We start from the raw sequence: 27,858 nt of genomic DNA on the forward strand, positions 1-27,858 counted from the left end.
TATTGGAAAAGAGTGCTGTTTCACAAAGACTACAGCTGTCAAGCCTTCCATGCGATGATGCCTCTGAGTCATAAGAAAACTCCAGGCAATCCCCTGAGTTTCTTCATACATTTTATGATACCTCTAATCACAGAGCGGATTTTATAGGAATTTCCATCACATTGCTCCCTCCCGACGCTGTATTTTCCTGGCGTATGTAATCTCAGATACTTCCTTTTCTCTTTGTAGGTAGTAGGGGAAAAGAAAAAGAAGAACAAGGAATTATTCTGTCACTTTTTTTTCCAGGTTTCTCCAATTTGTCAGCCCTTCTGCTCTTGGTTGTTACAAAATTAACAGGCGTGGTTAGAATGTGGGACACTAACACATTACAGCCGAGTTACACAATTTTCACTTGAGTTTTGAATTTTTATCCAACTGCTCTATTTTAAGTGTTCCATCAGGAGAAAATGAAAGGAAACAATTAAGGGGAGGGGGAAGGAATACAATTATAACGATTCCATAATACATTCTTTTAGTTTATTTTACATGGATAGAGTTGCAAGGGCTCTTTTCTCTGTACATTTGTCTCAAAACACCATCCCAGAATACTGCCTAAATGAGCACTGATGTTTACGTTCTCTTCCTAAGATGTCTGACCTTGTTCATCCTGAATTCAGTAGCCGAATTCAGTCTTGTAAGGAGTTGAGCTGAAGCTGAATCAACTCTCGCAATCACCAGTTCATAAAGGTCTCCAGAAATGCATAAAAGTCCAGTCAAAGTCACACAATTCTTCCATTTTCTTGGATCAAGAGTGTCATCAAAGAAAAAGTTTGCATGAGAACAGAGTCTAATAAAAACATGTGGTCGCTCTGGTAGATAAATACATAAATTATAAATGGGATCTCCACTTTGCAAAAGAGGATTGCTATTATAAGCGTCATAAAAGTGATACCGCAAAGCTCTAGGGAGCAACTACAGCAGCAATCAATATGTGCAGCAAGTGGGCTTTTATGAGTGAGGCTGCTAAGAGAAATGACAGAAGGATCACGAGGGGAGGCACAGTTAAGCAACTGCTGTACAAATGAACTCATCTGAACTGAGAATCGGAAAAAAGTGGATTTCATATATCGGAGAGCAACCCCTCACAGTTATAGCACAGTGTCTGGCATATCGAGCAGTACTGCTCTGACGGTTCTTTCAGGCACGTGATTGTTGTCCCTTTTAATAGGTGACAACTATATGAAAGGTCAGTTCAGAAAAAATTATAGAATGTACTTTCCTGGATAGGTTTTACAGATAGGTTTTCTCATAAATCATAGAGGCTTCCAGCTGACTGTATCACTTATTGATTCCAGAGGAAATATATCAGATTCAAAGGTAACCTTCAGTACAGTTATGATCCGGTGGTACGCTTTCCCGTGCCATGCTGGCAGGTGAAATGGTATTGTTTACTTCAGATACGGCTGTCGCACTGTTGTGGTCAGTAGCTCTTACTGTGTATCTACATCATCTTCACTGTGGTGTTGGTTCTTCAATTAATTGGACTCAATTAGGAACATTTCCAATTCAAAAAAGTACTCAAGTGGCACAGAGGAGTTGCGTCACCAGAGCCCAGTAGCGAGGGCCCCACTGTGTTACTGGTGTGACCGTACCCAACAGTTGAGCGTCAGGCCCGTGCAGACCGCTTGCTAGCTTGGGCTTGGAGGACCTGCTTATCATGGTGTTTTCAGCAAGTGCGGAGCGAGCGTGGTTATTAGTAAGCAATGGATTTACTACAAAACATGAATAGGAAGATCCTCACGAGGGGTTAGGACCATCTAAGAGAAGCTTTTGTTACCGCAGCCTTAATGTGAACTGGACCTTTATTTGCCTCATGTTTTGATATAGTCCATTTTATGTATCGTATGTGGTCAAGAATGATACCAGAATTTGTATAAGTATCTCTATCAAATTGTCCTATAACTAAAAATACTCATCAAAACTTCTTCTACCTGACAGCTAACTTAAGCATTTTACACCCTCCCAACAGTTCTTGTTCACATTTAATTTCATAAGTAGGATTTGGCCAATTTTCAGAGTATAGACTATATCTTTTTACATTACCTTTCTCATGAAAAGGACTTCACTCCAAAAAAATACCTGTGATTTAATATTCTCTTGTGGCATTTGGCTCATTTGCCTGGCAAATTAAGATTGGTTTTGCTTGCAACTAAAATTCCCAGTAATCACGTTACCAGTTGGCAGTTATGATAACTTTTACTGAATTAATTTCCATTTCAAAAAAAGTCTTTTTTCCCGACTTTCTCTGCTTGTTCTGGCTGCTGGCAAGAATTCAGTAGTGCTTCAGACATTACTGTTTATTTTTTAAATGAATTTGTCCTTTAGGAAAAACATCTGAAGGTACATCTCAATCCTTAAACACTGTAGGTCTAAATGTTAAGTATGATGGCTGAAAGATCTCTGGTGTTTACTTTCATGCAGTTTAAATATGGATTTGTTTAGATGGTTCCTGACCAGTTAATTTGTCTTGACAGCTCCCAGGGTCACATTTAGTTTATCCCCATAGGTGCCTTGTTCTGTAGGAGAATGAACTGCATTTGTCTCATCCACTTGCCTTTGATTTCCATATTTGTGTGAGTAACTACAAAATCATAAGAATTATAATATATTGACTAAATAAAATGTAAAGCAGATTGCATAAAATGTTTGTACTTCCCTAAAGTGTTGTCCAAAAGGTCTCGTAATGGGCAAAAGCAACACTGAGTACACTAAATGCTGATGTTATTTCACCCTTAAAGACGGAGCAAATGTTTCTTTACACTATGGTTATTGCAACATCTGAGCTGAGGGGCAGGAGAGGCTCAATTTAGTTAGAATGGTGATACTCCAGCACTGGAGGACATCAAGTTGCTCTAAAGGAAAAGAACCAGAAACCACATGGACTGATAGCAATTCAATGTGAATATGTTTAGGCAGAAAGTGTTATGCTTGCTCTATAAAAAATATTAAAACCCAAACTAAGCTGAGAGGTCATAAGAGATCTTTGAAAAAGACATGCTTGAAGATAACATCTTCTGGTATTGTAGCTGTTTGTAAACTAAAAGTAAATAATAAGTAAAGTTATGTGAGCCCAGATATCTTACGAAGCTTGTGACCACAGAAAAAGGGTGACTAGAATGGACCAGGGCCACACAGTAACTTTGTAAAAATATATCCATCTATTGATTAAAATCAAACCAGAACAAACTGAAATTGATTTACCATTTGAAATGGCAGGGGATTTTTCATACTGTTTGTACAGAGGCATTCAGACACTCCGCACTGTAGCCTTTGCTATCGCTTTCAGCTGCATTCTTCCGTATAAAAAGATGTCTCTTTCCCTACAACAACAAGCTGCACATCAGCACATGCTATGTAAATCGGATCCACTTGAAAGCCTCTCTCTCCATATAGGAATATTCAGCAAATCATCCCTCTTAATAACAGAAATCTACAGCTGCCAAAGAGGTCTATTATGGTACAACACTTAAAAAGCTTCACAGTGGCTGCAAAGAAGGACCCTTTGGGTTTGCGTGAGCACCAATGACATTGGGAAATGCAGTCAGGGTAGAACATAAATCTGAATTACAAGGCAAAAAAGGCTTTAGCTCATAGTCCTTCCAACAGTTTTCTTTAAAACACTCCCACCTCAAGGACCCGGACAGCGAGACAGTGTTTCCATCTGCAGATAAGAAAAGCTGTAAATAGGTTTAAGGTGTATGAGTCCCCTGAAACTTTGTGGAGTTAAGGATCTTGCTTACACAGAAAACATAAACTTTAACTCAAGTTCTCACCAGCCCGAATTACACACAAAGTGAACACCTTTCACTTTTAAGCTGGAAGCAAGAGTGAGTGGACTTAATAAAGGACAATCAGTTCACATGAAGATCACCACAGCAAGCAAACCATCCAGACTGTATGCCTGCATGTTTTTGGGGACGAGGTGGCGGGGGAAGACACTAGAAAGGATAGATGGATTTTTTTTACAGGATAAAGAAGTTAGTGAAAACAATGACATTTGCCCCCCCCCCAAAAAAATAAAAATAAAAAGGAGAACATTAGATAAGTATTAAGAATGTTAAAAGGAAGAGAAGCAGATGCATAATGCATGACTGTGAAAGGCGGTAGGCTTGAACAATGGATCAGGAATCAATAAGATACTCAAAGAGCTGGCTGTAAAGGACAAAAAAAGCAAGATTACATCATGAGGGCAAGATCTTGGCTGTGCACCCAGGGGATTCTAACAGGATCGTATTTGCAACTGGAAAAGAACACACATAAGGTTATGGAGTTAATGCCTAAAATTATACTGCTGCATTATCAGCCTCTGAATTAAGAAGATCATTATACTCGTAACACCGAAGGCAATTAAAGTGACAACTGTATTTAATAAAGCAATAATAACTGCTCATATTATATGTCTGCTTAGAGTGGTAACTTCTATCAAGACAGAATTCACAGAAATAACTTTTCAGCATTTCAGTCCACTGTTTCTTAGAATGACTACAGAGCCACAAACAGGAACTATCTGAGCTCCAGAACAGTCAACACTTGGGAATGAACTGAAGAACTGAAGTTAACTCACTCAGGAAAAGTGATCTTGATATATTTTTTTGCCAGCAGGCACAGTGATTAACATAAAACTTTAAAATGCAAGGCAGCATGTTAAAAAACACATTAATACTTCAGGGATTTACATGCCACCAACTGTAAATACATGCTGGTTTAAACCAGCTAAAGAGGACTACAGCTTTCACAGGCAGTGACATATCTTCAAGATCAGTTCCTATGGAAATCCAGGTCTGAAAATTATCTGTTTTAATTTAAACACTCTTAGTGTTAGGCATTTTTTTTAGTCTTGTTAAGGAAAAACTATGTGTCGGCTTCTACCTAGAGATCGGATGAAGGAAGGATGAATAACCTCTGAAAGAGGGCAAAGAAACATGCTGAGCACATGCTGACCCACCTGTATGCTGGACGGAGTGGGTGCCTCTTAATATTTAGGAGCCAGGGTTGCATATCAGTCTCTGGACTCAGATCCTAACTTCTTTGGATGATTTTGCAATTTTACTTTGTTCTTCTTATGGTTCTTTAGGTTTGAAGGCTGTTTACAAGCTTTCTGCTCTTCATACTAACACTATCTCGCTTACCTAGCTCCATTTTCTGTCTGTTTTGCATCTTTTAGAACTTTTAAACAATATTTTAAAAATCCAAGGAAAAAGAAAACCCTTGCTAGGAGTCTGACAGCGCTTCTGTACCAGGCTGGAGTAGGTTGCTGACTGGTACTATCAGGTACTAAATTTCCATAATATCTACCCAGCATGTTGTAAATGTTAATGTTGGACAAATTCTAATTAAAAAGTCTCGCTTAGTTATTCAGTGTTTATTTTCTTCTCAAAAATAGATTTTGTTTTGATTCTCTCAGGCATTTCAAGAGGATATGTCTATGTACAAACAGCACTATTTTAAATATACAACCAAAATTACTTGGCTCCAGGAAACTGTATTTTAATGATTATGTTGCACAATAGGTCCCAGACTAACTCTGAGCTGTGCTCAGGAAATACAAGCAATCTGTTGTTGAGCTATATGTGCCTTAAACATCCAATATCCCATGTGAACAGAAACATTTCAGAGCAGAAGAGAGCCTGATCCAGTTCTCCCTGCAGCCTTCAGAAAGCTGGTCTGAAAAAGGCTCAAAAGTCTCTTTGATCTCCAATACGGTGAACAACCTGTGAATGGGCGGTTCTGTAAAACTCTGTTTTTTTTTCACCACGACCTCCAGCTCTTTTTGCAAAAGCAGCAGCACTCATCACTGGTGAAATAACGCACTCAGACATTTAGTTAATTGTCTAAGTCTCCGAGATAAACACAATCTCTTGAGTAAAACTTGCTTCTGCTTTTTGTGTGGATGTCAGGTGTGATAGTGGAGGCTTTGTGTGGCTGTAAAACAGCTTTCATTAAATAATCTGCATTTTTAAGAGTGATAGTATTGCACACTAAATGCACAGTGTGCTTATAGCAACAAGATAATGTCAAGAAAAGATTCTTTAAATGTATAAATCTAAAAGGAATCTCTATGGCCTCAGCATGCTTCCCCTTAACATTTCCTTCCTTAAATAACCTATACATACAAACAACCTCTACGTATTTTGTTGTGCTGCAATATACTGTACAGGACATGGAAAATATAATAGAATACTTAAGAAAACATAATGCTCTTTAGAAACTGGATTGCTCCATAAGCAGTTCCTGCCTTCCACAGTTTATTTAATTCCCATATTCAGAGAGAAGGGACCACCAAAGCAATTCCGCGAGGCCGGTGGCATGCCTGCCTTTGGAATGCAGCAATGTTCCTGCGCTGTGGCCTCTTGGGACATGAGGAAACGGAGGCCTGCAGTTTTACCAGCTGGTCTGCTCGCAGGCAGAGGTGGCGTTGGGGGGTCCTTCACCTCTCAGCCTGCCTCAGGGGTGCAGATGGCTTCAGAGGTCATGGTTTGGACAGCAGCTCTGCCCTCCATCAGGAAGCATAGAAGCATTACAATTAGAGAAGACCTCTAAGATCATCAAGTCCAACAATCAGCCCAACACCACCAACCGATTAAACCATGTCCCACATGGTTTAATAGTGCCACATCTACACATTTTTTTAACACCGTCAAGGATGGAGACTCCACCACTTCCCTCAGGGACCCCCACATCAGGGACCACCACCCACTACTCAGAAAATGATTGCACCCTTAAAGGGTTTGACCCAAGATGGCATGGGGCTGCCCCAGAGGCTGAAGAGGGTGGTGGGAGGGCAGGAGTGGGGAGTGGGCTGCACCCTGGCAGGGAGGGCTCGTGCGGAACAGGGAAGGTGAAGGGCATGGGTTGGCAGAGTGGAAACTGGACTGAGGGTCTGGGAGCAGGGCATGTTTCTGGTGTTGACATGGGCGCACTGGGCAGTCCAGCTCAGAGAGGGTGGTGGAATAGAACAGGAACATCAGCAAAACGGCAGGTCCTGGGAGCAAATGGGTTCATGCTGCTCTTCCCAAGCTTCCATCATGCTCCCTCCTTGAGGTCTGTGATGCAGGTTTGATAGAGGAAACTCAGGCTGATGCCTGAGGATGAGGATGCATGTGTGTGTACATATATACATATGTACATATGTACATATGTACATATATACATATATACATATTAGCAGAAGGAATGCCAACGAACAAGCGGGGAAAGCAGTGATGAACGGCTGTGATGGAGGAAGCTTGGATGATGGCCTGGAGCGGGAGGATGGGCTGCTGCTGCGAGTAATGTGTACGTACGTGCCTATTTGTATACTGTACTAACCAGATTTATGACGGAGCCTGCTTGGGATGAAATAACTCCAGCAAGTGTTTATGTGGGATGAACGCTCGCTGACGTGAGTGGGTGTGAGTAGGACATGCGGATGCAATGTGCTGAGACTGAGCACATATTTGTGCAGATATGTGTAAACGAGACACTGCTGTTGTTTTCCAAATATTGATGAGGAGCTGCTGAAATCATCACAGTCAGTCACATCGCTTTGTCTGTTTAGGTTCTTAAATTGAGCACAGATTGAGTAAGAATCGGCTGTTAAACAAAACCAAAAGTCACACTTGCTCCTAACCTCATCTGCACTGTGATTTGCCACTATAATTTTCTTCCCAACAGTTTTATCTGCCTTCTTCCAAAAGGAGCAGCTCACTGAAGTCATTGTCATTTCTCCCTTGGATGTTCTTGACTAAAAAATTACCTATATTCAGCCCTATAATACTGGGTATGTCAGTCTGTTCATATATCAAGTACAAATAACTCCATTATTATCTAACGTCCTAAGAGAATATAATGCCATAAAATTCCATACCACATTTTAAATTCCATAGTTGTTGTACATTTGTGTGTATATAATTTTCTAGAAAACCTGAAGGTATATTCAAGTTAAAATCTTATGATTTTTAGCCGTTGAGGAAAGCGCTGGTCCATTATTTTCCATTCTTTTCTGGTTTCTTACAATCTATATGCACCACAGTTTGGCTTTTGTGATAAATAGCTCTGCAGCGAGTAAAAGCTCGCTCATTTTCTTTGATTTCATCTGCAATCACCTCACAGATTATTCAGGCTGCAGGTGCAGAAGCACGGAGCTGGTTCCCCTTGAGCTGCGTGGGCGGGAGAGCGGAGTAGCTGTTCTTGATGCAATGCTGTAATACCGGGCTTGCGTGACTTAGGGCGCTGCTCACTCTGGGATCTCTGCCTTCGCAGTTCGTGCTCTTCCCGATTCCTCAGTGCTTTCTGCAGTTTAAGATGCGTGTGTTTGTGTGACTACTGATTGTTCGCTTCATTTGTGTTACCGGAACTCTCAATTCCTTTGGATAATTGAAAAGTGATTGTATTTGGGGTTCTCGTGACTTGGTGTGATTTTGGAACAGGTTCTACAGCCATTTTGCCCTGGAAAACTAATGACAGTTCTTGCAAATATTGGAGCTGTTGTAGAAGCTAGGACTTCTATCAGAAACAGGTTGGCAGCTTGGTTTCAACCTTTATTTCAATTTCACCGCTTAGCTCAGACAAATTTGAATTGAGTTCAGTCGATGCATGTTGCCATGGCAAGGGGGTTGGAACTACATGATCTTTAAGGTCCCTTCCAACCCTAACGATTCTATGATTCTATGATTCTTCCTTCACAAGTAGGTTCTTGCTTCCAAGGCAGTGTTTTTTTCCTTAAAAATATTAAATATACTTCAAACATCAGAATTTAGGGATCAGTCCTGTAGAAACCCAAATATTTTTCAAAGTGAGTTGGGAATTAATAATCAGGCCTGAATCTCTTTTTAACTGTAATAAGTAGTATAAATGTTCCGGGACTGACTCATACTCTGTATGCTTGCCAAGGATGACGTGAGTAAATATATCCCAAAGCCAGCTCTTTGTCAGGAGGCTATTGTTAACTGGCATTTGATATATTAGAGCAGCATTCATCACAGCTCTTCAGATAAGCTTCAGTCAGGAGTCCAGTTATATTTGCTGGGTTTCCTTTTTTTTTTCCCCCAGATTGTTTTGGCTTTGTTTACAAACTAGAGCACTCGACACAAACTGAAATAGGGCCACAATATTTCAGGGAAAAGCTGTTGTTGTAGATTTCCGCTTAAAGTGGACACGTCTTGAGGTTTTTTTCAGCCTATATACCACAGTAGTAGGGAGTTTTTGAAGCTGTGAATGCCACGCAGATTGACTGTAAGTTTACTTCATATTTAAGATCCAGAACGCGATTCAGAGTATTTGTACTTCTTAGAAGCTCTTGGTTTCCAGGAGCTAATCCTGGGGTGGGATTTAAAGTGGGGTCTGAGTCAGAAGTTAGGCTACTGCTTCACAGAGGCTCTGGGAGCAAAATGAATGAAGTTTCATGTTTTAAGTTCTATTTTAAGTTCTACGTGGAAATAAAACAAAAGCCACCAAAGCCACGTTCCTGAAAGCTTTTATTTTAAGAAAAATTCTAAAAGATTTTTTCAACTCCGAATTTCTGAAATACTTCAGCTACAGCTTCAACAGTCCTCGCATGTTGTAGGCAATGCAATGCTCTGGGAAATTATTGGTACAATATCATTAAAAAGTATCTTTTAATGAAATGAAAGCAAGACCTTTGTAATTTTGGTTCGGGATTATAATCTGTATGTTTTGTGTAGTTTGAAAATGAGCAGTATTTTTACTTTAAGCAATTATTATATGTAAAAAAAAAAATGGCAACAGGATTCTCAGCCTGTGAGAATAAAGTGCTTGAATCGTCTATGCAATTCTTCTAAAATTCTGTTGTTATTCCACAAGATAATGAGATGGCAAATGCTGCAAACCATGATGTCGGTTTTTGACTCCTGCAGTTACTACAGCAGGTTTTCAGATCTCGGGGCACCAGACAAGGAGCTCTTCTTTGAATCTCAAAAGAGATAGCTTTACAGCAGAGATGTGCCTTGAAGCTGGAACATTTATTCATGGATCAATGGGTGGCATTGCTTGAGAGAAGCTAGCAGCCTTGCAGTCTTATTCCTGTCAGTCTGTTTTGATGTTGGTCTGGAGGAGATTTGTCTAACACTTGAAAGGAGTCTTGGGATGGGAAAAAAAGGGATATGAGATAAAAAAAAAAGAGCCTGATTGTGTATTGTTTAAATAGGAGCTTCCAGTTTTAAATATTAATCTCATACTCACTATTTTCCTGTGTAAATAAAAAGATAATACTTCTGTAAGTAAACAAACAAATAATGGCCAAAATGTGCAAGGTGGATGCCTGAAAGGCAAGCTATTAAAGGGAAAAGAGGGTTATTTTACCACATGCCTTGGAATTTCAAAGCAACACGTCATGCTGGCCCAGTTTACATGCTGGTTGGAACTAGAAGTTATTCCTTTTTATGAGATTGACATTATCTGCATGTAATTGTTTTTGTTATTCTGCTACAGCAAGAGGAATATGGAACTCGAGTGTGAGCACTTCTATTAGAAAATAACCTACTTGGGGGCTTGAGCCAGCAGAAGTGTTTCCTGCACAAAATCATGCTCTTTGCTGAAATTGGTACATTAGAGCAAAAGCCATGTCTGTGTTGGAGCATGTGCCGGCAGTCCTGCCAAGAATTCATATTGGGATATGTTTTATTGGAGAATGTGTATAACAAATAGGTAGTTGGGTTTTGTCTGCAAATATTCACTGATAATAGGTCTGAATGAGGGTTATACAGGGTTTAAATGTTGCTCAGAAATTGTTTCCACATTTTGCGGTCGTGAAAATCTTCCAAACGCAACATAAGGTAGTGCTCTCTTGCTGGATCTCTAACCGTGCTGCTCAGAGAAAGGGCTCAGACAAATCAAGCTTAAATGGTGTATAAACTGGAAAGCTAAAATAGACAAATTTAACACTTTAAAACACTATAAAGAGTGTTGTTGACAATATCTATTTCTGTTCATTTAAGCTTGGACATACTGTTTTTCTAAGACCAGTCTTGGCATTAGTGGTTGCTTTTGTCTTCTTTTTAGTCATTTTAAAGAGTGTTCTTGTTTTGGTTTTTAGCACTGAGGAAGGAATCAGTACAATGTAAAGAAATGAAATGTCTGTACTGGAAATTGCAGCAAAGCATACTCAATTCCAAAATAATTTCAGATAAATCCAGCAAAGTTAACTGACCCACAACAATTGGGTTGGTTCTGCTGTTCTAGGCAGTTTTTAAGGTCACTCATTTTATTTCTAAGCTACATTGCAGACAACAGTGCAACAATTTCCAGAAACACATTCATTATAAACATACAGATGTAGGGAATTAACACTACGGCATTGATTTCCTTAGTCCTCAAGCACAGTTCCCAACCCCTTGAAGCAGAGGGAAGTTTTATTAGCTTATGGTGGTAGTAATTTTACATCTTCCCTATGGATTGCTCTCTTGGGAATAGTTTCACTTCTTATAATCAGAAAGACACTGCATTCCTCCATGGCCACATTTTGCCTCAGCCCTGACAAATGACTACCGGAGCAGAGTCTCAGCAGTAATGTTGTTCCAGTCTCACCAGTGTGAAAAAAAGGTCTGTGCTCTCTCATGTGGAATGAAAGATCGGTTTGGACAGCATGATGGTAACAAGTTTCTCTTTCTTACTTGCTTGGCATCTTTTTCTTACGTTTTTACAGTCATATCCAACAGTACAAAAAAATGTTTAATTATTCAAGAGGTTCAGTGAATGTTAAGAGACTCAATCAAACCCAGGTTTGGAAGTCTAAAGCTTTTTTTTTTTTAATATCAAGATCCAAATGCAGCCAGTGATCAGCATTCAGTGATTAGCACTTTGCAAAACTTCCTAGTTTTATAGCACAAATAGGTACGTCCAGTCTATTCTGTCACGGTAAATAAGGTAAATAATTCTGTCATGGTAAATAATCGCCACGTTGGCTCAGAAATTAAACAAACACAGAGAAAAAAAAAATGTATTCCTGCTGGTTTGGTTGTTTTTTTTTTTTTGTGGGAAGAAAAAAGAGGAATAATCCGCATTGTACTCAGTGAAGGATAATTGAGCTGAATGTAAATATATCCTTTGCCCTTCTTGATCGGTACAGCAACAGTCCCGGGTGGCAGACCTGGTTTAAAACATGAACTGGTAGTTAGAAGCTCTGTCGAGCAGACTCTGAATGACAGATGCTGACCTATATATTTTCTGAAAGATCTCTAAAACTTCCTCCCAGTTAGTAGACGGCGGTGATGCCTTAATGGCTTTGTGATTCCAGGAGTTATTCATGCTCCAGTTTTTTCCTCTGTGTTCATGCCAGCAGTGTAGCGCTAGTATTCTCTGAAGGGGGGGTTGAACAACCACGTTGGTCTAAATGTAGGTGTGGGTGAAGCAGAGTTCTGTTACAAGAGCTTAAAGAAAAGGAAATACGTAATCTTTGCTTAGCTGTTTAGTTTCTCAACAGATATAGGCTGAGCGAACACGAAACATAACTTCAATTTTCATGGATTATGTTATTTTCTCTATAAACATGTTAAAATAACGTGGGAAAGGGTTGAGTTTGGAGTAGTTATGCAATTGTTCCAGTTGGTATTTTTTATAGAGGTAACTGCAGAGAGATTCTAAATTACATGTATTTTTTCCCCAATAACTTTTTTTACTTTAATTTCTTATTTCAGCAAATTTTCAGGCTGTTAAAATAACTTGAAACCAAACCAAAAAATTTAAATTTTAAACCACACTGCAAATCATTTCAGACACGTGTTGTCTTGAATTTGAAAGGCTAGAAAGGGGAATGAGCAGATATTTGCTCATTTTAATGCATTTTTTGTAAGCAGACTTATCCAGAACATAAAAGATGAATTAAAAAAATCTACTAAGATATGCAGAATATCAAGTAGAATGGTTCTACTTCTCCATGTTTCTTTAATTCAAGCCATTTTGGGAAACGCTATGGAAAACTGCTGAGTTTTGTTAAGGGAAGAAAATTACTTGGGCAGCTGTTTAAGGAAAAACTAATATTAATTAATACAGTTTAAAAGCTGTTTTTATACTGTTATAGAAGTATTATGGGTTGAATAAGACTTATCTTTTAGTTAAACTAGATTCATATATTTTCATTATTATCGGAGCTATTGAATAACATATAGAATCAGAGTAAAGGAAAATAAACCTAGCACTCGTAGGGTTTTGCCCCCGAAGAAGAAAATATTCCTGAACCATGCTGATTTTCTACATTTTTCTACATACCTACAAGATATTTTAATCAAAATGAACATGGTTTGCTTCCCCTAATACAGGACTTATTATTTTTCAGACTGTTTGTCTGTAAAAGATGTAGTGCAGAACATATCTGTCAGGGCTGACTGTGGGATTATGTATTTATTACTACTGGAAACAACCATATAGTTCTTTTGCTGACAACACTCTCAGTTGTAGCCATCAGGCAGTCTGTTCCCAATTTGGAAGCATTTCTAATTAAAAATGTATGTTAAAGATGCCTTGACTGCTTCCACTTTAGAGACTATATATCTTCATTTTTTAAATAAAATTTAGAATATAAATTTTATCTTTGCACATTTTTATGATTGGCCTGATAAATGGAAATTATCGAGTACCTTGTGGAAGCAGAAAAATTTAATGTTTTAATTTTGTTGTGAATTTTCTACTTTGACTTAAAAGCAGGTTAAAATGGTTGTAAAAAACAGATTACCTCGAGGACAAATTCTTTTAGCTTTTTTGTAGCATGTAAGTGATACAATGCTATATTTTTCACATAGCAAATTAATGGAATTAGTTATAAATTACTACTTACAGGTATTTCTTATTTCATGCATTCCCATGTTTTTGGTCAAAATGTGGGAATTGGAAAGCTGAGAAAGCTTGAAACAGTTGCCATTCCTAACATTTAAGAGATGATGCGTGGATTTATGTTTAATTATACATAAATGCAGCAAACTGTAAGCATTGATGGAGTAATTGCCAATTTAGTGTTCGGAGTTGGACCCCATCTGAAGGGGTCTGTCAACAGGAAGGCTTTCAAGCTGACTGCAGGTACTCTGTTTTAGAGAAAAGTGAGTGTGTTGTCAATGTGCTTAAATTTACTGCAGAGCTTTGGATTTTTTTTTAAAGTCAGCATGTAGAAATGGAATTGAAATCACTGGGATAGCACCAAGACTCTGGGCAACCTGAGAATTTCAGAGGATTTGCGGAATCTACACAAAGAATCAGATAGAGGTGGAGGCGGGGAATTGGAGTCAGTTATAATGAAAGAGTTCAGGAAGAAATAGCTTTTTTACTAGGCTAATGGAGAGATACAAGTGAAAATAACAAAATAGTATAGGGAAATCTGGCATCTTTTCCAAGCCAGAGAAAGACAGGGGTCCTGCGTAATTGGTTTTTCATGGCTGCAATAAATGCCGTTTGGGCTCTGACTTAGTGCCCGACTGCGGGGCCAGCAGACATCTGCAGGCAGTTTTGGCAAATCCCGCTGACATTTGTGTCCCATATCTGAGGAATTCTGCTGGACATTAGCTTTAATGTGCAAGCTGTAAAACATTATACTTTGGAGAATTCGATGATTATGTTTGTGCAACATTTCCCTCCAAAATAAGGAGCAGTATGTGTAATTTACCAAGTGTCTCATTAGATATTATATTACTCTTTTCTATGCTTGTTCAGACATGGAATGGAGCCTCGATTTGTTTTGAATACAGTAAACTCTTTCATTTTCCTGCTGAGCTATTGACTATTTATTTTTTGGTTTGTTTTTATTTCAAAAAATAAAAATAAAAAAGCTGGCACGAAGCTGGCTTTAGGGCTGTGGCTGCGAGTCATCTCGGATGAATGGAATAAGCCGGGTTTAGATTCCTCTGTTAATGAGAAAATGTATTCAGGAAGTGTAAATAATGAGCTTTCTAATAATATAACAGGAAGCTGATGCTCAGGTTGATGTACCCACCTCTATTAAAACTTTGAAGATGTGTTTTGAATTCCTGTTTAATTATGGAAGATGATGTGCTAATGCCAAAATCCTCCTGTCGGCTCACTAGAGAAATCACAGCTGTAACAGAAATGAAGGGCTGACCTTTCCCAGGTGCAGACTTTTGTCTCTATTATGTGGTTCTCCTGTTTTTTGAGAGGATAAATTCAGGCAGCCCTTTCTGAAAGTGTGAGAAGGGCGGTTCCTCTCTGATGATGAGGGGAACTGCTCAGGTGTTGTCCCTTTAACTACTGAGTAGTTGCTTAGCTGGACTTACACCAGAGTATTTAGGGACTTGAAGCATCAAGACCTAAGCATTTATATTATAGAAGCTTTTTCTTTTTATAAGCTTGTTCAGGCATAAGGTTTATAAAGCATCCTATATGCTTTATAAAGTAATTCCAGGGATATATTTTGATATAATGCTTTTTAAAAATGCCCGTTTTATTTCCAGTAGAGTGCTACCTATATATAACCATAAAGTTTGTGCCATTTAGTTTGAGGGTAGTGGGGAAACAGTAATTTGTTTTCAGTGGATGCTCGGATGAGTTCAGAAATGGAAGACCTACGTGACGTGTTCTCTCAGCAGCAGCGTGTGTAGCTCTTGTGACGATTAAAGAGGAAAAGAGGTATGTCCTGTTAAGTGTTACACAAGATGTTTGCTGAGACTTTCCCTTTCAGATGCTTCTGGTTCTATTGTATAGTCCTACCTGATGAAATGGATAAAGTAATTCTAAGAAAAAATTTGAAAAGCTGTGATAATAGTTTTCTTTTGGTTAATCACAATATCACATTTGAGTGCTTCTACAGGCTCTGAATGCATTTTCACCGGTTTAATGCATACAAACAATACATAACTTAGATTTCTATTTTGTATGTCTTCAGTTTTAAAAGTGTTTTTTTCAATAATTTCACATATTTATGCTATAGTACATGCTACATAGAAAAATCTCTTCCATAATTTTTGAGGTCTGAAATAGCTAAATGTTCCTGATCACCGTGGTTTAGACTCGTGTATGTTAGTTGTATGTGTATTATCTAGTACTATCTTTCAGTAAGAAACTAGCTTTAATAATTCATGGAATAATCCAGTATCTCAATTCAAACAAACTCCTAAACCTTCAGTTCATTGTGTCAATAAAGTTCTCTACTGCTTTGTACTTCAGTGACAGCATGTCACGTTAATTAACTTTTACTCATCACTGTTAAATATGAGTTTGTAAGATGTCTTCTTTTGATCATATATGATAAATCTTTGATGCTACTGAAACTTCAGTGTTTGTAGAGGACTTATTTTAGATAACAACTTAGAAACATAAGTTCCATCAACAATGTCAGTCTTCTAACCAGAGTGACTGCTGATTTAATTAGAAGCTTCATTCTACCCTGGGCTATGTATCGTTTGCATCAGACTGCTCTTACCAGCTCAACAACCCTTTCAGCATCCAGTTCTGTCTAGGGGTGTTTTCTTGGTTGGTTCAGGGTCTGGTTTTCCTTTCAGAACATGAGTGTTCCTTACAGTTAAAGGCACTTAGTGTGGGAGTCTTCTGGTTCTTATCACAATTAATAGAAAGAAAGGGGTTGGGTTAGAACACTTTACTTGAAATAGAAAATCTCAGGTATCGCCCCTCTCAGGTATTTGTCATTATTGGTTTTGATTGCAGGTCTGAACTATTATTGTAACTTTGTTTTCAAATTTTGGGTTAAGCTTGGGTTTTGTGTGTTTGTATGAAAGGGGATTAAAGCTCTGATTCATTACTGTGTTTGTTGCTGCTTGTGAAAGGTCATCTCTGAAAGTTTCGCTAACCTGCTGTTAGGTGGTATTCCTAGAACGCTACAGCTCTTTAATGTGTTTCATTATTTGGGGAAATCTCTTTTGAAATGTAGAACCCAATACCACCAACCTCACTGCAGCATACGTTGGGTATCCTGGTTCATGTACACCTTTTGCTGAAGCCTTAGGCTGCGGACTTGAGGCTGCGGGAAGTTGTGATGTTGTAGGCAACTGGCCTTACTGGTTCTGTTCTCTCCTAAAACCTTAGTCTTTGCCTACCATGAACCTGGAAGTCGCAGCGAATTTAGAGCAGAAAACTGCCATTTGGTATTTACTGTTTTGTTTGGGGAGTGTTTGTGGGAGTTTTTTCGTGACCAGTTCATTACTTTGGAACATAACCATTAATTATATTAAAGGCAAAACAGTGTGGTGAAAAGGATATCAATCTGAGGGGGAAAGATCAGTGTGTAAAATGATAATGGAGAATACAGACACAATAAAGCCTTTTTTATAGACAGACCTACATTTAGAATTTCCAAGTTATATGATGTCTCAAAAGTCAGATAGTTTCATATTTTCTACTGCTGTGTTTTTAGGGCTTAATCTTGTGCTGTTTTAGTCGGTGGCAAATTTTCCTTCTCACTGGGACCAAATACAGCCTATAGTGATATTAGATACTGTATTCAATCCAAAACAAAAATTGCCTGCAAATAGGGTTTCCCTATTCATTGTTGCATTTTTATCTTGTTGGGAAATATGCTCAATTTATGTTTTAGCACCAAGGCTATGCGTTTGAAATTAAATGGATGAACAAAGAAGCTATAATAATGAGACTCTGAGGAGACTGGGGTTATAACTGGGGGCAGTCAAAGAATTCAGCTGAAAAGAATGCACAATCACCCTTCCTAGCTTTGTCTTTTATTTAGTTAGTTTGGGTTTGTAAATTTTTTGTTTTATGTCCTAAATAATGCTAGCACTGCTTGGGTTTATTTGCTTTTCTGCATCTTAGTTATGACATGGTGATTTTTACAGATGGTGATATTTCAGGTGGAGATTATGATTATTGATGCTTTAGTTGAGGAGCTTGGGTAGTAAACAACTTTCTTGCATACGAAAATTTAGTCACTCATATTTTCCGCACAATATTAAACTTAATAGGTATTATTTAATTAACTGGAATAATTAATTCCATAACTCAAAACTCCAAATTTAGCTGCTTAACAAAAATCTTCATCCCTCAAGAGAACAAAAATATAACTATATTGCATTTTTGTCATGTTTTGTACTTACTGTAAGGCATAGATTTTTAGCATGTACATGAACAAATCTCAACTGAAGAGCAAAGATCATTTTACTGCTCAATGAACACATAAGACGCAGTTTCAGATATGTTTAGATAAATCTGATTAAAGTTAGATTAGTTCAAATTATTCCAATTCAATGTCATCTCCCTGACTGCGCCAGGGTTCTCTGTGAAAGGATTCACTGTGCTAAAAATGCCTCTCTCCCCTTCTTTTCTTTCTACAGGTTTAATGTTAAGCTAGATCTTGTCATTAATCGGCTTTATAAAGTGGTTCTATGCATACCCTTCCAGTACCTGAAGGGGGTTAGAAGAAAGCTGAGGAGGGACTGTATACAAAGGCCTGTAGCGATAGGATGAGGGGGAATGGGTATAAATTGGAAGGAGAGAGATCTAGACTGTAAATTAGGAGCAACTTCTTCACAATTAGGGTGGGGAGGCTGTAGCCCAGCTTGCCCAGGGAAGCTGCCCCATCCCTGGAGGTGTTCAAGGCCAGATTGGATGGAGACTTGAGCAACCTCGTCCAGTGGGAGGTGTCTCTGCCCATGGCAAGGGGTGGAATTACATAGTCTTTAGGGTTCCTTCCAGCTCAAGCTGTTCTATGATACTCTTACTCCAGCTCAACAGATGCATCATGAATCCTGTAAAGAAGGCAGGGACCTCTTTTCTCATGTAAGAGAAAAAGTTGCACAGTATCTCTTGGAGGAAGTATCTCTCAGAGCATCTAAATTCATGGTGTGATACTACCAGTTGGAGGAAGCCAAGAAGTTCTTTTTAATTTGGTGCTTGAGCAGTGGGACTGTAGATAGCTGTATGCAACTTGGGCTCGTACATTTCCCCACCGCTGGGGCATGTGGCGAGTACGGCACAGACCTGTAAGAAGGGGAAGAGAACTGACTCCAATGATGAAATATCTGACAGCTTTTTTTAATTCTAAACTTCTTGTGTGGCTGGATTAGTACGGTCTGTACATCCCTGAAACTTGTAAGGTGCAGCAGAGTTTGCTTTGATCTCATCCTGCTGTAACACTTGCTGGGTTTTGCCAAAGATGTGAATTGCCTTGCATAGTTCTGCTTGTCAGCTTGATTTCTGCAGGATACCTGCAGCTCTAATTGGAGCAAAGTCAACATATTTCCAAGAGCTCTGAATTCTGTAAAATTTTGTGCTTCATCAGCAAATGAAAATTCAAGCTACAGTCTGTTTTGAAAAATCAAACTCTAGTCTAAACCCAATAGAAAACTCTTTTTCCTAGTGCCCTAAAATGCACCCCTTTAAGCAAATGCTGGGTTCATAGTGGTCTCTACTTGTTTGTTTTCTGTTTTTTTAAATCAAAACTAAACCAAAACCAGCTCCCTCTCCCCAGAAATCCATGATTCCCCATTCTGTATTCTTGAAACAGTCATTCAGCATCTCAGTCTCAAAGGAATCTTGTTTAAGTGGGAGGAAAAAACTGTTACAAGGATATTAGAATAACTGCAGATTACACTGGAAAGCAATGAAGAGAGTGTTATTGTAGTAATGCTAAGAGAATCCTACCTCCCTACACACTTTAGCACTGTAATGATTTATAAAGCCTTATCGTCTTATTGTTTTTCCTTTCCCCCCATCTTTCATTTGCTTCTTCAAAAGTAAATCAGAGTATATGGAGTAGAAGCCAGGTTGTTTGTAGTATTTATTCATATAACCTTATAAAATACCCTGAACGGGAGCATATCTACATGGCCAATAAAGGCCCATAGTCTGGTTGTATGTAAACAGCGTAACCACATTGTTCAGAGTCCAAATACTTTTTCTGGCATGTGCAAATTACCTGAATTAGCAGTGATAAATATGGTGGAGTAACATAGTCCCTCTTGTGTTCTCCCTTTCAAGCCAGAAAGCTGCTTTATGGCATTTAAGACTCCTGCAGGGTTTACCTAACTACCTTAGAGTGCTGTGTTTTGCACAGCTCAGAGCCTACTACCCAAGGCAGGACTTTATTTATATGCAATAGCATTGCTGAAAGAGTAGATTAGGATCAACAAAGAGATGGAATCTTGTGAAGAGTCTTGATTCATCAGTCTTATGTTAATAAGAATTAATTGGAACCCCACAGAACCAATACAGCGCTAGTGGGAGCACAGCAGTTGCTGTTTGGCTCTCATATGACTGATATATTCTCTGTCTTTTGGGCTTTCTCACTCTTATTTTTCTAATTTTTCCCCCTGAGGCTTGCAGCGGTTGCCTTTATCTTCTTCCAGGTCTGCAGTGAGAAAAATTGAAACTGGTACCTACAGATAGTATTTAAAAGTAATTTTGTGACCAATAAATTATGGAAAGTACAGCTGATAGAGTAATGACTCTGGCAATGGTGTTCTGAGATGGTCGGTGATGTTTGTGTGCAACGAAATCTGGGACCGATCTGCAAAGTATTGAACTCGGTCACTTATTTTACTAAAGTAGGGTTTTCCAGGGAAGTACATCTGAAAATATTAAACAGCATTTCCATCACTTCTCTAGGATGCTTGTTCTTCTGTTTAATAACGTTCTTTGATGGGTTTTCAGTGCTCTGTTTTTTGTTTGTTTTTTAAAGCAGCTGATTTCCATCTTTTTGTCCGGCGTTCTCTTTCAAGTCTTTCACTGCTAAAACTTAAATGCATCCGTTCCTGATATTTTTTAGTTTGAAATTGTTGCTGTTATCACTTAGACTTGTTTTTTAATAAGTTCAGTAAATCAAGAAGGTTATCTCATGATGTTCCTCTAATCCTCTACCATTTTTATGCATCCTCTTTGCATCAAAATTGGGTGCAGTATTTAGGTACCACTTCACCCATGGAACATCTGGAGGTGAAATCACTCCTCTATTTCTATCTCAGTACATTCTTACATGTTTATCTGAGGATCAAGCTATGTCTCTCACCATAGCACTATATCCTGGGGCTCATATTAAGTTACTGGACCATCTCAAGTCTTTTTCAGTGTATCTGATTTCCCTGATGTGTGCCCCCATTCCGAAAGTATGCCCTACAGTCTTTGTTCCAGAGGGTGTAAAACGTATTTGATCATTTTAAAAATGCACTTCTTTGAGTGGGTCAAACTTATTAAATGATCCAGATTGTGCTGTACAATTGCCCTAACATCATTATTTACATTTTTACCCATCTTACTGTAATATGTCCATTTTATTTAAAGCAATCTTAGATTTAATACCAGCAGAAATTTTTGTGAAGGGCAGAAAGAAATTGTGAAAATTGCATGTCAAAAGTGAACTACCTGCCAATGGATATGAGAAGCGAAAATACATAAAAACTTGGTTCAAAGGAAGCAATGAAAAAAGAAGATTGATAAGATTATAATAGTACAAGAAAGAAATTAAATGAGGTTAAAGAATGGCTTGCAATGTGAAAATGAGTATTTTTATTCTCTTGCAGGTGCAGATAAGGTGTAAATGCAGGATGTTGGCATTGGGTAGGAAAGGGAGGAGGGGCGGCAGTGTGTCTTATATAGTTAACAGAGCAAAAAAATAGACAAATAATAACAGAAATTAGACATCCTTTGCCCTCTCTCTTTTAAAGATCAATTTCAATGTCACACTAGTGACCTTTTTCATCAATTCAAAATACACTGAGAAAACCCCAAAACATTTTTTTTTAGGGAACATAGTGTGGGGGTTTTAGGATGTTTTTGTTCAGTTGCACTATTTCCATGAAGTTGTGTAAGTTAGGCAAGATTTCTTTTGCCCCTCTGTTCTGGAGGAAGCCTGTGGTGATGGCAGCCTCGGCCACACTGGGGCTCGGAAGCCTTGAGTGGGAAGTCACCGTCTTCCAGTTTGGATAACCGAATATCATACAATATATTCTATATATTGGATGTATTAGCGAGGGGCAGCTTTACACTGGGCATAAGGAGGAATTGCTTCACTATGAGAATGATGAAGCCCTGGCCCAGGTTGCCCAGGGAAGCTGTGGCTGCCCCATCCCTGGGGGTGTTCCAGGCCAGGTTGGATGGGCCTTGGAGCCCCTGATCCAGTGGGAGGTGTCCCTGCCCATGGCAGGGGTGGAACTGGATGGGCTTTGAGGTCCCTTCCACCCGAACTAGTCTATGATTCTATAGGTTTGAAACCTTTAACGGAGGATTTGGTTGTATCTGTTGTATTTTCTCAATTTTTTTTCTGGATATGCCTTCATTTTAAAAGAGAAACAAACATCTTCCCTCGCTCTTGCTAACAGATTGATTATATTCTCCTCAGGACTAAATTAGAAAGCTTTCTGCATTGTTGTCGGGATGCAATCACAGTTAGAAAAGATCGTTTCCTAGAGGTGAAATTTTGCATAATGCCTCAATAGCATTATTACTCGAACAGGAATCCCCTGGCTTTCCTTCGGAAGTTAATTAGTCTGTGCAGGGAATGAGTCAGACAGAATTGTGTGGCTGGGAGTGTGTGTTGATTACAGAACTGAAATCATACTAATGGCTTCTCCCAGTCTGTTGGTAGCAGCAATTACTGGCTGGTACTTTTACAATAAATTTAAAGCTGTGGAATGTCATTTTAAGAAATTTGCTTAAAACAACATTATGACAATAATACGCGCATGGAAATGGTGGCCTTCATGCTCTTCCGTATCTTTGTCTGTACAAGTTTTGCAAGCGGTGGCTTCAGGACCTGTTCTTGGGAGAGACTTTTTGTGAAGGTTTAATAATTTCTTCACTGAGTTCAAAATGCTGTGAAGCTGTAAATGCTTTCTAATATTATAGATCACAAATTGGCTCAAAATATTCATAAGAGAGAAGGACATGCATATAGGCTTATCTTTTAAAGATACGCATATATATTTTTTGTGCCCTCTCTTGCTTGAGGCAGGCATTGTATTTTGACTTTCGTAAAAATGAGCAAATTTAGGGTTAAAGTGAACCAGGAATGAAATTTTTTTTTAATTATTATTAATATTTTGCCACTTCGTTTCTTTCTCTCTGGGAAGGCTAAAACGGAAGTTTTTTTACGCTCCTGGGTGGCTCTGTCTTGCAGAAGATATCAATAGTAGGTTGTGATGGAAAGCTGAGCATGGATGACTTTGGAGCTTTTCTCACAGAATGCTATGTATTTTACAGGTAGATAAGGATAATCTTCCTATGAAGATTTCACTCACATTAATAACACTTTGAATAATGGTTTGATGGCTGCAGGGCTCTCCCAGATGGTATCAGAGGATTTACTATCCCATTGGTACCCGTATATTTCACTTTATGTTGTGTGGTGATTCGCTTTCGGTTTGTCAGTTCCTTCCTTTTATGTATCAGCCGTCAGCTGTGGTTCAACAAAGTGATGTTTATATCTATTAGTATATTTTCAGACATTCTCTTTATATGTGTATGTATTTTCACAGGAGGAGAGCATTTCTCATTATGATAGTAATGTGCAGATTCTTGCTAATTTTGGTTTTATACTAACTGTTTCCTGGCAAACTAAAAGTTTCTGGCAAAGGTCTCTTTAGATGGTGCTTAGAGCATCATGGCTGCATCAAAATATTATCCCCAACTGTTCCCTTGAGTGTTAAATTTGCACTATACTGCAGATGGACAGTGTTCTTCTTGCCCAGACAAGGTGTGCCTTTTGACTAATAACTGGTTAAATTAGGATTAGATGAGAACTGAGATTTGGCCTTCGTGTTGAAAAGAAGGTATAGCCAATACACAAACGAACAACAGTGGCAGCTTTGACTGTTGCCTCCTAAGGTCAGGGCCCAGAGGGTGCTTAGAAGCTTTGCTTGCCTTGACCATCCCCACCTAGGGCTTCCCCTGCCCAGGAGCTTGGCAAAAAAACTGGCCTTGGGCATTCAGTCCCTGCTCCAGCTGTGCTGGAGGTGTCCTTGTCTCCAGCCCTGCTCCATGGATGGATCTTGGACCTGTGCTGTAGGTAGTTTGTCTCCTGGCTGGACCCCTTGGACAATGTAAATCATAGTCTCATCCTGTCCTTGTCTGTGACTCTTGGTGGTCCCTGTTGCCAGCACCCAGGTCTGCCCATTGCGTTTGGACGCTGGGGCTTGCACCCGGTCAGTGAGGATTCTGCCAGTGCTGGGCTCACACGGGGCTTCCAGGTCACCTTCCTTTAGGGAACAGTTGTCTCTCATTGTCCCCTGACACCTGGGAAAGGTAAAAACTGCACTAACATACGGATCTGAGCCAGGAAGTAGCTATAGTTTTGTAGCACTTGAGCAGTTAGAGTTGAAAGGCTTGAAGATTACAGAATGACTGAATTTCAGATGAGCCATTTAAAGTCATCACAATGTAGCAGAAAAGGAATGACTATAACTGACAAATCCATGTTTTTTCTTCACGGTGCTGTGATTCATATAAATGCGAGGCAGAAGGGGGCATTTTAGGTGCTTTTTGCTTTTTAGAAAAGAGTGTTTTTAACCAATATTTGAGGCTTATCCCAGGTTCACATCAGCAGAAGACTGTTCCCTCTGAAGCTTCACTTTGCTGCGCTGCTCCCTGCAATGCACGATGTCGCTTCTGTCAGGTCTTCCTATTCGCTTTACTGAGAAAAGGATCTTGGTGTGGAGGATTCTTTTGCTCCCTTCCCAAGCACCGGGCACTACCGTGTCACAGCATCTGCTGCAGTAGTTCTTCCCTCGTGCCATCTAGTGCCAGGTTATATAGTCGCCGTACAACCCACTGCCCGTGTCGCCCTTTCCTGCTCTCCTTGCCACGTGAGGCAGAGACCGAATCTCTATCAGAAAAGTTGAGTTGCCTGTATAGAGAAATAGCAGTATATAAATACAATCGCCGTAGGAAAACTTATTTTAAATTCCATTTGTGATTCTGTGATGATTGCATCTTCATGCATATGCAGAGTTTTGAGGCATTTCCTCATCTACACACACCTTTCCTTCTCACATGGTAACTGGGCTAAGAGAAGCAAAGCCCCAAACTTCTTATGCCTGCGCGCTATGATTTTGTCCCACGCTTTACCCTTTGACTCACAGTTTCCACAGTCTGTTACATTTCATATTACCTCAGAATATTACCTGCAGAACCTCTGAGAGCAGCAAGCTAAAAAGGTCAATACGTTGGCTTGCAAAGTTTCTGTTTAAAAGTAGGTTTCTCTCCGTACTTGCTGGAGAACTCAAAATTAAGTGGCTGCTGAAAAGCAGGACCCGTTTAAGGTCATTACTGTATGTGCTCGCTGGAGATTGACTCGCTCTCTACCAAGCCCTGGTACGAGCTGTGTGTGTCTCTTGATATAGAAAGCGAAATTTAGAAACCTTTCAACGGCTTAGACTGGTAATATGGAGGAAATTGGCAACAAGGAGAACTCGTGCTATTACTTTGGTCCCTCTGACCGTTTCAGCTCTGCCAATAGCACAAAGAATCACAAAATAAGCCCAGTGTAAAAACGGGAACTTCTTGACTGAGTTTTAGGCTCTCCTTCCCCCCATCTTTTCATGTTCAAACCCTGAAAGAAGCACTCTCGTGCTTTGTCAAGAAGGTTCCCAGCTTTCCCTCTTTCCCCTTTCTTTTTCTTCAGCCTGTTACTCTGATACTACAATCACTGGAAACCACTAATTCAGAAATGAAGTTGCATAGTTGAACCCTAAAATTACTTTAGAGAGATAAAAATACATGCAGGTACAAAATAATTGGCGAGTATGTGTTACTATGAATTAAGTGCTGTGGCAGGAGATGACAGGTTGCAGATGAGCCGTTATTAGATTTTCCTGCTGCAGTAATTTCATCCACTCGTTTTTCATCTGTTAACAATAGAGCTGCATTTTGATAACAGTTTAATTTGTCTGCTAATGATTCATTTCAGTGCTTGGATATCTGCATCCATTTAGGAATCTGTGGCCTGCGCACAGTACAGGAAAAATATTGAAAAAAGGATATGATTGGGTTTAAAGGCGGCATTCTTCACAACTGTTTCACAAGTAATTGCCTAATTTGAACATTATACGCTCCTCTGTTAAACTGTATTATACATAATATAATTTGCTGAGTTGAAAATAGAATGTAAAATAAATAACTCCTTACTAGGGAAGATCAGGAGGATATTCTTTACATAAATGAGTCTGGAGCACTGTCTGAAATGGAAGTGTTAGCAGTTTATGTAATAAATCAGTAGATATAAAGAAATTTTTACAAGCTGTTGTACTACAAAAAAAATCTAAAAGTTCTAAAACCAAAACAAAACCCCACAAAACACCCCAGAACCTCAAATGTGAGATGACTGATGTAGAACCTTTTGTTCAAATAAGTCCCAGTACCGGAGGGATAGAAAATTTCTAATGGGATATCAACCTTAAATGGGGATTCTCACATGACTGTAGAATACTGGAGACACAAATCTGATTTCACTGCTAAAAATTAAGAGTTACATGAATAAATATGATACACGATCAATATAGCTGTTATAAATGGACTCATGCCTCCTAAATCTATCAGAGTGTGGGAGCCGGTGAGCAGGCAGATAAAAGCATCTTTGATCTAGCCAATTGTCCTGCACCTTCATTTTCAGAAGGTTTCTATCAAGACTATAGAAGATATCAAAAAAATGGGCAGGCGAGGAAAAGGAGAAATCTTTTTGTGGATGAATAGTCATTAAAAACAGGAAATGAAGGCTCAGAATAAATTACAAGGCTTCAGATTTATGGACTGTAAGCAGCATGATTCTGTGAGTTTTGTGCAACGTTGTTTAACGTCTTCTAATGGGTACCAGGAGAGAAAGGGAAGCTACTGGTCTAAGATGGATTCTAAGTTTGATGTAATAGTTAATTCTTCCATTTTTAGCATTGTAAGATTCTCCTAATTTTTATTGACCAAGATTAATTGCAGCTGAATGATGGTAGAATTGCCTTTCACTAAGGAAGGCCATGCATTTGTTTCCCTGCCTGATTCATGGGAAATGCAAAAAGAAACTTTCCTTTGAAAACAGAGTCTAAAACTTGAATTTTGCATTTTGTGTGTTTCATTGTGTTCAGGTAGAGGAGTTGTAAACCTGACATAAAACCTTACATTCAAACTTCATTCCTCGAGGTATGTGTGAGATTTTTAATGTGTAAGTTGTTGTGCTTTTGGGTGAAAAATGTGTATATTAATAGAAATGGTTTGGAGTGTATGGGTACACCTTCTGACCAAGATCTCCAGTGTAGTTTGTTGTTACTGGATTGTTGCACGCTGCCTGTGAATGGCTTTGGTGGGTTGTAGAAGAAAATGAAAGAATTCAGGCTGTGTGTAGTAAAAGGACATTCCAGCCTCTTTGACATCTCTGATAGGAGATTGTTATGAAGATGAAATTACAGATGAAATTAGTCTGAGATGACTGCCATAATAACAGATGAGTATTAATGAACATTTTCTTTATAAGCACAGAGCATACTTGATGCATAATGGTTGGATGTCTACAAATAATCCTTCTTAATCTTCTCAACAGAACAGTCCTTTGAGTCACTCTTGCCAAAATTCCTCTAGGCAAGTATATATCTAATGTTAGTTAGAAATATCAACTATAAATGTAGTTCTGCATCTATAAGGGGAGGAGGAGAAACCCGCAATAATCCTGCAGCCAGATCTACAAGTGTTTATGCACTGATTTTTAGTGAGTAACACTTGAGGATAAATAGGGGTTGGGGGAGAGGGGGAAAATTTATACTGATCCTAACTTTTACTGCTCTTAAAAGAAAAAAAAAGGTTCAAAACCTAAAAACACACAAACCAAAATTCCCTTCCAACTCTTAACATAAACACTTGGTTATATCCTCCAATTCATGTTCTTTATACTCTGAAACCTCCTAGGTATGTTTTTCCTTCCGTGGCAAAATTGCACACTTTGAA

General features: G+C 39.0%; 1 protein-coding gene across 1 annotated transcript in view; it reads left to right on the forward strand.

The window, feature by feature from the left end:
• The window catches only part of LOC104054314 (connector enhancer of kinase suppressor of ras 2), a 183,636-nt gene that overhangs the window by 18,310 nt on the left and 137,468 nt on the right, over positions 1–27,858 (forward strand). The gene's annotated exons all lie outside the window — the stretch shown is intronic.

The sequence above is a fragment of the Cuculus canorus genome, chromosome 10 (genome assembly GCF_017976375.1).
Source record: "Cuculus canorus isolate bCucCan1 chromosome 10, bCucCan1.pri, whole genome shotgun sequence".
NCBI classification, from domain to species: Eukaryota; Metazoa; Chordata; class Aves; order Cuculiformes; family Cuculidae; genus Cuculus; species Cuculus canorus.